Source organism: Peromyscus leucopus, chromosome 9, assembly GCF_004664715.2.
Source record: "Peromyscus leucopus breed LL Stock chromosome 9, UCI_PerLeu_2.1, whole genome shotgun sequence".
NCBI lineage: Eukaryota > Metazoa > Chordata > Mammalia > Rodentia > Cricetidae > Peromyscus > Peromyscus leucopus.
The window spans coordinates 11,095,546-11,106,591 of record NC_051070.1 but is presented as its reverse complement, the minus strand read 5'-3'; the positions used below and the strand labels follow the sequence as shown (position 1 = coordinate 11,106,591).

At 38.5% G+C, this 11,046-nt stretch overlaps 1 long non-coding RNA gene across 1 annotated transcript in view; it reads left to right on the top strand.

Moving 5' to 3' along the window:
* The first annotated feature begins 320 nt into the window (after positions 1-320).
* LOC119088490 overlaps positions 321-11,046 on the top strand; it is a 94,298-nt gene continuing 83,572 nt past the window's right edge. The window contains exon 1 of the long non-coding RNA XR_005092116.1: positions 321-443. This is a non-coding gene — a long non-coding RNA (uncharacterized LOC119088490). The remainder of the gene's footprint in view (positions 444-11,046) is intronic.

Here is an 11,046-nt window from a genome sequence, read left to right as displayed (position 1 = left end):
TAATTACCACCGAAGACATGGTTTAATTTTACACATGAAATTAAATTTTATACTACAACAATTTATTTATTTTAAAGATGTTTTTCAGAATTTTTCTGTCTTTCTATATTTTTTTTCATATATTTTTACTTGCAAATACATTATTTTGTTTCTTTTAATTAAATATAACTTCCAGGGAAGATGCCATCTTATTAATGAGGATAGAGAAAAACATACTTTTTTTTTTTTTTGCCAGGAAAAATCTCGGTAATTTCCTGTGAGGGCTGACATGTGAAAATATTTACCGTGTGTTCCTATGTCCTAGGCAGAAGTAGAAATGACTTTTGTACTGTTTTGAAACACCACTGCTGCTCAGCATGCCAGGGAAATAATGCTGTCACCTACCAGCAGTGTTCCTACGGAGTCACTTCTGGAGTCCTGAAAAATAAAAGAGCAGTTCATTTGTAAGTACTGAAAAATACACATTTCAGACTGGAAACTTCAGTTTCTTTTCTACTTACTTTCTCATTTCAAAAATACATACTCTCCAAAACAATTCTAATATTTTATCTTTATATGAAGTAAATATCCTTGTCCATAACAAAAATTCATTCAGAAGCTAGGTTTCACACCAAGGTCTAAAATGTAATTTCTTATGGTGGTTGTATTAGCATGATTACTCTCTAATATGTCATGTTTCGTGTTGCGTCATTAGGTAGGTAATAACTAAACGTATACGTAACTAAAATATACGTCAACAAGACAGGAAAGCAAACCTACAATGTGATTTCAGAAACTCACCATGTGACATATAAAAAGGAGGGGATATAGTATGCTTTAGCTTTGTGTCACTCAAACTATTTTCAACTTCATAGTTTTGTTTTATATAAATTATAATGTGGGCATATATAATGAGAAATAGATTTCTTTAGAAAATAATTCTTACTCAAATATAGAAAATATTACAGATAGGAAGCTACATAAAATGATAATATATTTATATGGTCTTGTGAAAAAAACACAATGTACACAACATTAATCTTGTAAGTACTTTAAAAAAAATAAAAAGCTTATAAATACTGGAGGGCATGCTTTGGGAATCAACAAGAAGCAAGAAATATGAGTGGAATTTTAAAAGGTAATATACTCTATATAAGTGAGTTCTGTAAGTCATTATCTGGGATGAAATTGAAAAGGCCTTTAGCAAAGTGTATATCTTCATTTGAGAGGCAAATAGCAATTGGTACTGAATTGCTAAAAGAGTTAACAATAAGACATAAAAGGCAGGAAAACTGCTGTTGTAGGCATCCTTGAGCATTCACCTAAACTGCTATATTGTTGTGTCTAGTACTGGCCATTCTAAAATTAGAATAATTCAATTTTAATAGCTTCTTTGTGGACAACTAAAAGCAATGTCTGGATTTCATTACTCTGTAAGGAAACTGCTAAGTATATGTAGCCAAGAGGATAGAGGATAAAAGAGACAAAGTATATTTCGCAAGGATATATTTATCTATTTTATTGAAAATTAACTATTGTAATACAAACTTTGCTTCTCTCTCTTTTTCTTATTTTCTCTCTGAACTCTCAGTTTCTTTCTGTGTGTGCTATGTCATATTGGAACAGTTGTAGATGTCAGCCAAGGTGAGCACTAGGGAATCTCGAGCAAAGTATCACATCTGGACTATATTGTGGCCTTGCTTGTCACCAGATGTAACAGGAAGCAACTGCTAATTTCCTATTAAATTAACAAATATTAGGTAAATTTCAAAATAAATATAGTAAGAAAACATCCTTTGAATAGTTGATATTATATTCCCTGCTTGACCATAAGAGCTTCAAAAAGTATTGGCATTCAGCCCTAACAGATGTCTTAGCCTGTGGGGAACTTAAGGGCCTTAAAAATCTACAGTGGTTGCTGGAAAACTTAAGACACTCCACAGTGCTAACTTAATTCTTTTTTGTTGTTGTTTTGTATTCTTTAAAATTTTGAGATGTAGTTTCACTCTGTAGCCTAATATGGCCATGAAGCTATTGCACAACCCAGGCTGGCCTTGTAACAGTGATACTCTTGCCTCAGCCTACCAACTATAGAGATTACAGATGCGAGTCAGCATGTCTGCCTTTTTCTTTTATTTTACTAATATATTCTTGAATCCTTTCAAACACAACAGGTGAGACCGAAACATTACATAACGGCGAAAATAGATTGGTAGATAAATAAGGGGTGATTGAAAGGTTGGCAGAGAGATGATAGCTGGACAGCTAGCTCATACCCCGTCTCCATCTCACAAACTAACAACACATAGAAACAAATATTCATTTTCAGTTATCTCAAAAGTTTCTTTAATTATGCTGGAGTTCAAGTTGCTGAAGTTTAAAAAAAGAGTTTGAAATGATGTACTTTTTACTTGTCTGTGAGTGACTTACATATACTAGGAAATGTAAGTGTTCAAAATTAAAAGCAAAAAAAAAAAACCCACAGAGATAACCGAGATAAGAGCAAATAAAAGAACTAAAAGAAGAAAGGGAATATCTCAAATAGTGGTATCATAGCTGTTTAGCAAAAGGACCCTATAAGAACACTGATCAATCAGCACAGTAGGGTGGTTTTTTTGTTGTTGTTTTTGTTTTGATTTTTTTTGTAAACCACTAGCCAAGTTAGACAATTGTGAGTTATCATTGCACAATAAAGAAGCACTTTGCACATAAATAATCACAAATATGCAGATTACTACACAAGTCTGAATTGACTTTTTTTTTTTTTTTTGCTAGAATGAGATCTCATTTTAACATATTTCTATAGTTGCTACTTATATGTCCAGGCAAAGTATATTCTTACTTGAATCAATAAATCTCCTACACTAATACACTGAAGGTACAGTTAAGCACAAAACCCCATTTTAGAGCTTAGTATAAAAATATGAGGTTTGTACAGAGACTATTTTTAATTAATAATTTTATTGCCAGAAGAGATCTTTGGTACATAAGGATTCCATTGTTTGTATACTGGTATAGAAGAGATTGTTATATGTTTATTTATGTTTCAATTATTGTACCATTTTATAACAAAATGATTAATGAAAATAAAACACACAGTACAATGAAAGATTTTTTAATATACAATGCAACTTTTACACTTAGTTAAAAATTATAACATTAATTATGTAGTAGAATATATTTCTTGTTTAATTTTTAAAATTAAAAGGAACAGAAACCTTAATTCTTGTATGCCTGAGCTTCATGAACACTGAAGCAAATACTTTAGAAATGTTATCAACAAAGAGGTGTTTTATTTTTTAACTAAAGGATTTAATAAATGAACACAGACTGTTTATATCATTCCTACTCTCATCTCCCCCATCCCCCTCTTCCTGTCACTCCTGCTTACCCTGTTCCAAGTTTGTGACCTCATCTTCTAAAGCTAATTATCTTTCATACTCACATACCAGTGGGGGGGGGGGTAGGGGAGGGGGACGGGGAGCACAGAGAGAGAAAGAGTGTTAGGATTTCAGAAAAAAATAAAAATAAAAACAAAAGTGTATGCTCCTCCACAGTAGCCATTGCCTAAAGGTCTTCATTTATGGTGGGGTCTTGGGAAATGTCCCTTCATTCACATTGACCTGTCAATTATTGTGGTCTTTGAGTTTGTGCAGGCAAGCATATCACTTGAGAGTTCATGGGAGCAATACCTTGGCCCTGTCCACAAGGAACTGTTATGCAACAGTGTTCCATTCTTTGGGCTCTTGCAAATGTTTTGCCCCACCTCAATGCTCCTCAGCCTTAGGTGTATGGATTGTGACAGAGAGATGTTCAGAATATAAAACTAGAGGCTATGCACAAAGATTACAGAGATGGATTTGTCAGTTAACAGAATGTAGATGACATTTCAAATCAGTCACTCCAGAAAGATGTATTACAAATATAGAGAAGTGTACTATTTGATGACAGATGGAAATTGTAACTATTCTGTGGTGAGCACCCCCACCATTTAGAGATCCTGTTAAAAACTAGCAAAATATAGCCAGAACTTAACCAAATCATCAATAGTCCTCTAAGACAAAGACCTCAAGAGACTTTCCCTAACTCCAGACTCCACCTTCCAAATACCCAGATTATTTGTTGGAAAACTTAAAATCATTCCCTTTCCTTTAAGTTGAACCTATTTCTTAAAAGCTTCTTGGCAATTTTACAGCCAAAAAATGCCTTTGTCCAGGACCTGTGAACCTTTCCTTTGGGATGTCAAGGCACTCTCAACGTAGAAGGCAGCTCCCTTTGTCAATCTCTGAGGGAGGATGAACCGCTGCCACCCCCCACCCCAACCCCCCACGGCAGGTACTTTTTCGGCTGACTCCTGAACTCCTTCTATGAAGATGATCTGAGAAGGCACAGTTCCCTTTTTCGAAGGTATAATTGGCAAACACTTGTTCTCTGAGGAAACAGGTCAGAAGGCCCAAACTCTTGTCCTGGGTCTTTTCATAGAATTTAAACACTGTTAAGTACTATTGAGGTTGTTAATTTCATCTTCTGTCTTTTTTCTTAAGCACTATTTGAAGTTTTCTGTGAGCAAAGCAGTCAGGAGCAGGCCACCCCGCCCATTGATTGAAGGCTGACAGTCCTTCTGTCATGCCCAGTTGTTTGATGAGAAACTGTCAACTTAGCAGGCCTTTTGACGATAGCTAGACTTTCTCAAATCAGCCCTAAGCTTTGAATCCTTCATGACTGTTGTGAGGAAGTGCTACTTTGTAGAGATCACTGGAGTTGGGATAATAGGTGTATCCATGACTGGTGCCCAAAGCATCTTGGCTGCAACCACAGCTCTTCCTGACAGACTACACTGTGTAGTGGGAATTCAATCCACCCATAACCTCGGGCTATCTGGCCTGATAGAGGCAGTGCTTCTTATCTGCCTAGATGACCTGTGACTGCTTAAAAGGGAGGAGAAAAGGGGTCGCACTTGCTTGGGTGGTAAAGACCCAATCAGGATGAGTGAAGCGACGTATGATTGGTCTCCAGCTTTCCAAGGACTCTGCAACTGGATTTACCTTATCTTGTATCAGTGAGTCTGTTTTTCCCCATAGAATCCCTTAATACATTGACACAATTATATATATAGAATTGAGGCTCTTGTTACAGCACTGTATAGAGGCGAGTTTACTGCACTGATAGACAACAACCTCATCTACAGTCACCTGTATCTTAAAATATCAGTCCTCTTCAACATTGGAGAGGAAGGAGGGCACCTGATCATGTGATTTAGTATAGTTTGGAGTTGACAGAGAGGACACGGCATCCCCTCGAGGCTTGTGAGTGGTACATAGGTGAGGCTGTGGTCTGTGGATCTCCATGAACATGCCTGTGATTGCTAGTATTAGAACCTCAGTGTAAGTAGGTCACACCTCTCTGATAGCTTGGTAAGTAGGCTATTTTGACTATTTTATTGTCAGGGCAGATCCACAGCTTTCTTTCTAGTGCACTATCCACTCAAATATTGTGCTGTGATATCTGACCTGACAATGGCCTTCCCTGGTTAGTATTTTTTTCTCTAACCATTGTCCTTAGCATGGCTAGAGAAATCTGAGCCAGTAACCCTAGACTTTCAGCTCCAGAAAGCCCACAGTAAATGGTGTTTCCAAACACTTGAAAATCTAGGGGATGCTAGCCCATTCCTCACTTAAAAAAAAAAAAAAAGAGGGGTAGCAGGGCATGGTGGTGCAAGCCTCTTCTTGCAACTCCATTTAGGAGCTGGAAGGATGGTTCAGAAGTTAAGAGCAGTTGAATCCTGAGTTGGACCCAGGTTCTGTTTTTTAGAATTCACATGGTTGCTCGCAACCATCTATAACTCAAGTTCCAGGAGATCTGACACCTTCTGATCTTCCTAGGCACCAGGCATTCATGAGATTGTGCACATACATACATGCAGGCAAGGCACTCATACACATTGTGAGACCCTTATTCTATTCTCTCAAAAAAAGGGGGCTTAGACAAAGATATCTCAATATAGATAGAACCAGGCTAGTTTCAAGTCCCCAGAAATGACAGCGCCAGCCCGAGGAACTCAAAACTACAAAGTCAGGATGTTTGAAGAGCCATCTGGTAGCAACTAATTAACCATAGAATGCCCCAAATGCCAGAGACGGTCAAAGTACAAAGTCAGGCCATCTGGTGGTGAGTGATTAACCACGAGATGTCCCAACCCCGGAGATAGCATGTCTCAACTCCAGAGATGGGCTGTAAAAGGTCTGACAAAGCAAATGGACAAAACTAAAAATAAGATAACACAGAGGCCTGGGGAGATTGTGCCAATTAGAACTGTACCCATACTAACTCCCCCACAACCTAGAGGGACTTGTGGCTTTTGCTTCTAAAAAGCTAGCCTCACAAAAAAAGAGGAACTCCTCCCTGCCTTGCTGTGACGAGTGATTGAGGAGGCTTGTACTGTGCACCTGCAATAAATCTTGTTGTGCATTCTGGACATCCCTGGTTTTGGGGGTCTCTCTGGGAGTGATCTGGGCATAACACACATAAAATAAAATAAATAAATAAATCTAAAAATATTTAAAACTCTTATGCTCTTAGGGTTCTCAATGGCAAACAGTTCAAGCTAGCTCATTATGAGAATAAGGAAATAGAGGAGTCTGAGTTGAGAAATAATCAGTTCTCTATGCAAGCCAGAGGGAATGAATTAAGGGATATTAGTATCACTGTACAGAAGCTTTATGTCCTTTTTGAATGTATGTTCAGATGTTTCAAGTCACAGCCAACAGCCTGAATCAGGTGAAAAAAAAAAATGGCCTTGGCATCTAGAACAGGAATTCACTGGTAGTCATAAAAAGGATGGCATCATTTATTGAGAAACACAAGAGGGGCAATTGTGTTAGCAAAGCTTTTAGAGCTGCCTTATTTCATCGATATGAAAAGTGAGAACATTGAAGAGTTAAAACTGAGCAGGAGCTAAAAAGCTAAAAACACACTTTTCTTTTTGCTTTTTTTTTTTTTTTTTTTTTTTTTTTTGGTTTTTTGAGACAGGGTTTCTCCTTGTAGCTTTGGTGCCTTTCCTGGATCTCGCTCTGTGGACCAGGTTGGCTTCAAACTCACAGAGATCTGCCTGGCTCTGCCTCCTGAGTGCTGGGATTAAAGGCTTGTGCCACTGTGGCCAGGCTCAAAACCAAAAACGCACTTGTCTTCATGATGTGTGATTATACTTTGGTTTTACAAAATCACAAATAAAGTTCACTTTTAGGTATAATTTGTATATCATATTTAATTTGTAAACTGTAAAATGAAATTTTTGAAAATAATAGATTTCCTCTAGTTTCTAAATAATAATTCTGAGAATATAATACAAAATATTTTCCTAAGAAGAATGCAAGTGTTTTCTACTGTCAAAAAGTGGAATAAACAAATAATAATATAAAATTAATCCACATATTAATTCTAAAACTAGTTACTGTGAGGTTTATTGATTATTAATATTTGATGCATAGTAGTAGCTATATAAAATACGTAATTGCGGATTTTTGTGCATTGGAATAGTTTACTAAATTCACATGGCTCTATTCAAAATAAAAATAATTTATAAAATCTTTTATATGCATATACCTTTTAATATTAATCAATTTTAATTTAGAAGTTAGAAATTTTTCTAGTTCAAGCTTACCATGAGATAAATGATTGACTTAGATATTGTGATAATTAATTGGATAAATAATGTACAATTGGACATTTTAAATATGTTTTTAAAGTTTTATTTTTTAACTCTCAGAAGAACATATATGTGATACTATGAAATCATAATATACAATCTATTTTGAAAACCAACTGCCTTCATGGCTGTTAACAGCATCAACCACAATACAAATATGGAAGCCGAGATGAACCCACTAGGGCAGTAGAAGCGTGAGTACTACGTGATAACCATCCCGTTAGCCTCAGAATAGACTGGAACCTTGCTCCACAGGATGGAAACGTTTATTTGTGGGAGTTCACGGCTGCCATGGCTGCCTATCACAATAAGTAGAATAGAGAAAATTGCAAAAAGGAGGGGAAGCCCTTTAGGAAGTTCAAAGCTGTCAAGGGTATCTCTCTGGAGGCAGAGCTAAACGGAATCAGGGAGCCCCTTGCTGGTTAAAAGAGAGTTGAGGAGCTGTGGGAGGGAGGTGTGTGACCTAGAAGTGCCCAGAAGTTAGAGTAGAGGTTCAAGAGTTTTATAGTCTGGAAGAACCAGAAGGCTGGCACTGGGGCTTTGATATGTTACATGTATGTTCTAATTTGGAACTAGATGCCCTATTTGTTGGAGGTAGAGGGAGATAAGGAAATTAGACAAACAGAAACCTATTTCACAAGTTTCTGAGGACGTTGGTTTTAGACGTTTGTCTATCCTCCAGCAATGCTTCTGTTTGCCCGATCTGAGTCCAGCTTGAGATGAGACCAGACTACCATTTTGTGGTTGAGACCTAGTAACCCTAAATAGAACAGTTTTCCCAGGTTCTCTTAGATTTAGAGAACATCCCAGAAGAGGAGGAAGAAAGGCTGTAAAAGCCAGATGATAGGGAGAAGTTTTTAATATGTTACTGTTATGCTCAGACCACAATACCCCCAAGCAAGACCGTCAGAGAGCCAATATCCTATTCAAGCACAGAGGCTTTTAAATAACAAAACAAGCAAGCCTGGGACTTGGTCAGTGCATCCAACATCCCAACACATCTGGTGGAGGAGGATGGCACCCGAGTACTCACTTGAAGGGGTTTATATAGGAAAGGTTTACATGCAGCTTGGGATTGGATGAGGGGGCTAAGGGTGAGGTAGTTCTTTGAAGTTACTGGATGAACTAAAAGCATGAGGTTACTGATGGCTAACAGGATTCAGGGTATCTACAAAGTCATAAATTTTTACTCCCTGTGTCCTGCTTTTGTTGAACCCAGGATATATACATTCAGATTTATTGTTCCAGTCCTACTCTGCTCTGAGGTCAACTTCTGGTCAGTTAAACCCATTACTACCCACATCTTGATTTTGCCAAGTCTAGAATGCATAGATTTATTGTCTCAGCCTTATAAGTTCAACCTCCGGTCACTTCTAAAACTGCTGGTCAGCAAATACCTTTGGAGGAGGGGAGGGGGAAGCATCTCTCAAGATGGCGTCTGATTTTTCCTTTTTATTACTTCTAGTCATGGTGAGAGACCAGGAGTTAGACAGAGTCCCTGGTATGGAGACAGATAGGGAGAGGGGCCATGGCTAGGTAATAAAGGTGACAAATTTCTGAGTGGCCAGATTCTTCCTCAACCTCCGACTTGAAATGATAGCCTGGAAGCTTTTATCTCTCACCAACAGGTACATGCTGAAGGACCTGCTCAGTGAGTTCAAAGTAGGATCAGGACATGTCACACAGGAGTTCTGGACCCTTCCGCATCCTATCTGTCTTCAAACTGAACAACCCTTAAGTAGAAAAAGGAAACTCATCAGAGGCTTTCAAACATCCAGCCTCAAGAAAAGACTGGGCAACGGGCTTACCGAATGTCCCCTCTGCCCAGCAGAGGGATTTTTCCTGTGTGTCTGCTGCATGTGTGTGTGTGTTTCCTCAATGGTATAACCCCTTTGTTCAGCTGCTGATTCTCTCTTCTATGCTTGAGATTTCTCTGCTGCTGCCTGTGGCACTTCACGCTTTCCCTGCCCTTTCATCCTTTAACTGGCAGAGGCGAAGTCTCTGATCCGCGCCGCTGGACCCTATCAGTGACACAGCCCTTACAATCACGGACTCAGGACAGCTGTGGCTGTCTGCACCAGGCCTATACAAACCGGGGCTGCCAGCATTCCGTGGTGGACGCAAGAAGGGTTCATGGTACCCTAACCCTTCCTGGGGAAAGACTGACTATCGGTTCTTGGCAAGCGGGACTATTGTCTGTAGTTTTTTTTTTTTGTTTGTTTGTTTGTTTGTTTGTTTTTTTGCCCCTACTGGGAGGCCAACCAGGTTAATATGCTAATTCAAGGGGGTCAAAACAAAAATGCTCAGCAACTGTGGCTGCCACATTGAGTTTGCATGAGGACACACAAATTAACAGCCAGAGAAGGTAAGAAGAGTGAGGGCATCCCTGCAGGTATCATACAGAGAAGCCAATTGTGTGAAGAAATAAGAATGAAAACCAGTGCAGATTCCCTTTGGGGACTCTAATGAACAGTAGTTAATTGTCAGCATATTTAAAACAGTACAATTTGGGAAAAGGTTTCCAGGCAGCAATCCGTCTAATCAGTCCAATTCTAGGTGCACAATAAAGCTGAAGGTGTGACTACATAGGAACTCCTTTGCAAAGTACATGTGACCATGAGGGTGGGATCTACAGTTAAAAGGCCTAGAATCTAGTGTGGTCTCTGATGGATAGCATAGAGGTCATTAGGATATAAAGTACATGTGACATCTTCCCTGAAGATAGCTAATGGTCTATGAAGGGAAGAATCTGGAATAATCATTTTGGGGAGTTAGGTTGAGATCTGTCACTACCGATAGCAAAAAGGTGACCAATTCACTAAGAACATCCACTCTTAGCTTTCTGGATAGAATTCGGGTATTAGATTTGTATCTCCTCCATTAAGGATACAACCCTGTGTGATTAAAATTTCTGGTTTTCTTAGTGCTTCTCTGTGAACCAAGGACATCTGTGCCCCCAACAGAAGAGGGTTTTAGGGTGCCCTACCCTTCACTACTGAACTATGTCTTAAGGATAGATTCAGAAATAGGTGGGCATAATGTCTTAAGTTATACATTCACTGGTAACCCACCAGATTTCAATTGATAGTCCCAATTTAAAGGACATGCGCGTGACTGTAACTTAACTAAATGATTCACAAGATAGTAACTACAGGCAAAGAAAAAAATTTTAAAAAGTAGACGTTGGAAAAATGTAAGTAAAATGAGGCAGAAAAGCAGTCAGACCATGTTATCAGGTTGTGATTGGTTTATTAGAAGAGGGAGGGGCCCTGAGCTTTCCATGTAATGAAGCTTGAGTGCAGTGAGAGGGGCTGGAGGCCATGCGTGTACATGGTTGGTACCAGGAAGTTAAGCTTTTTGTG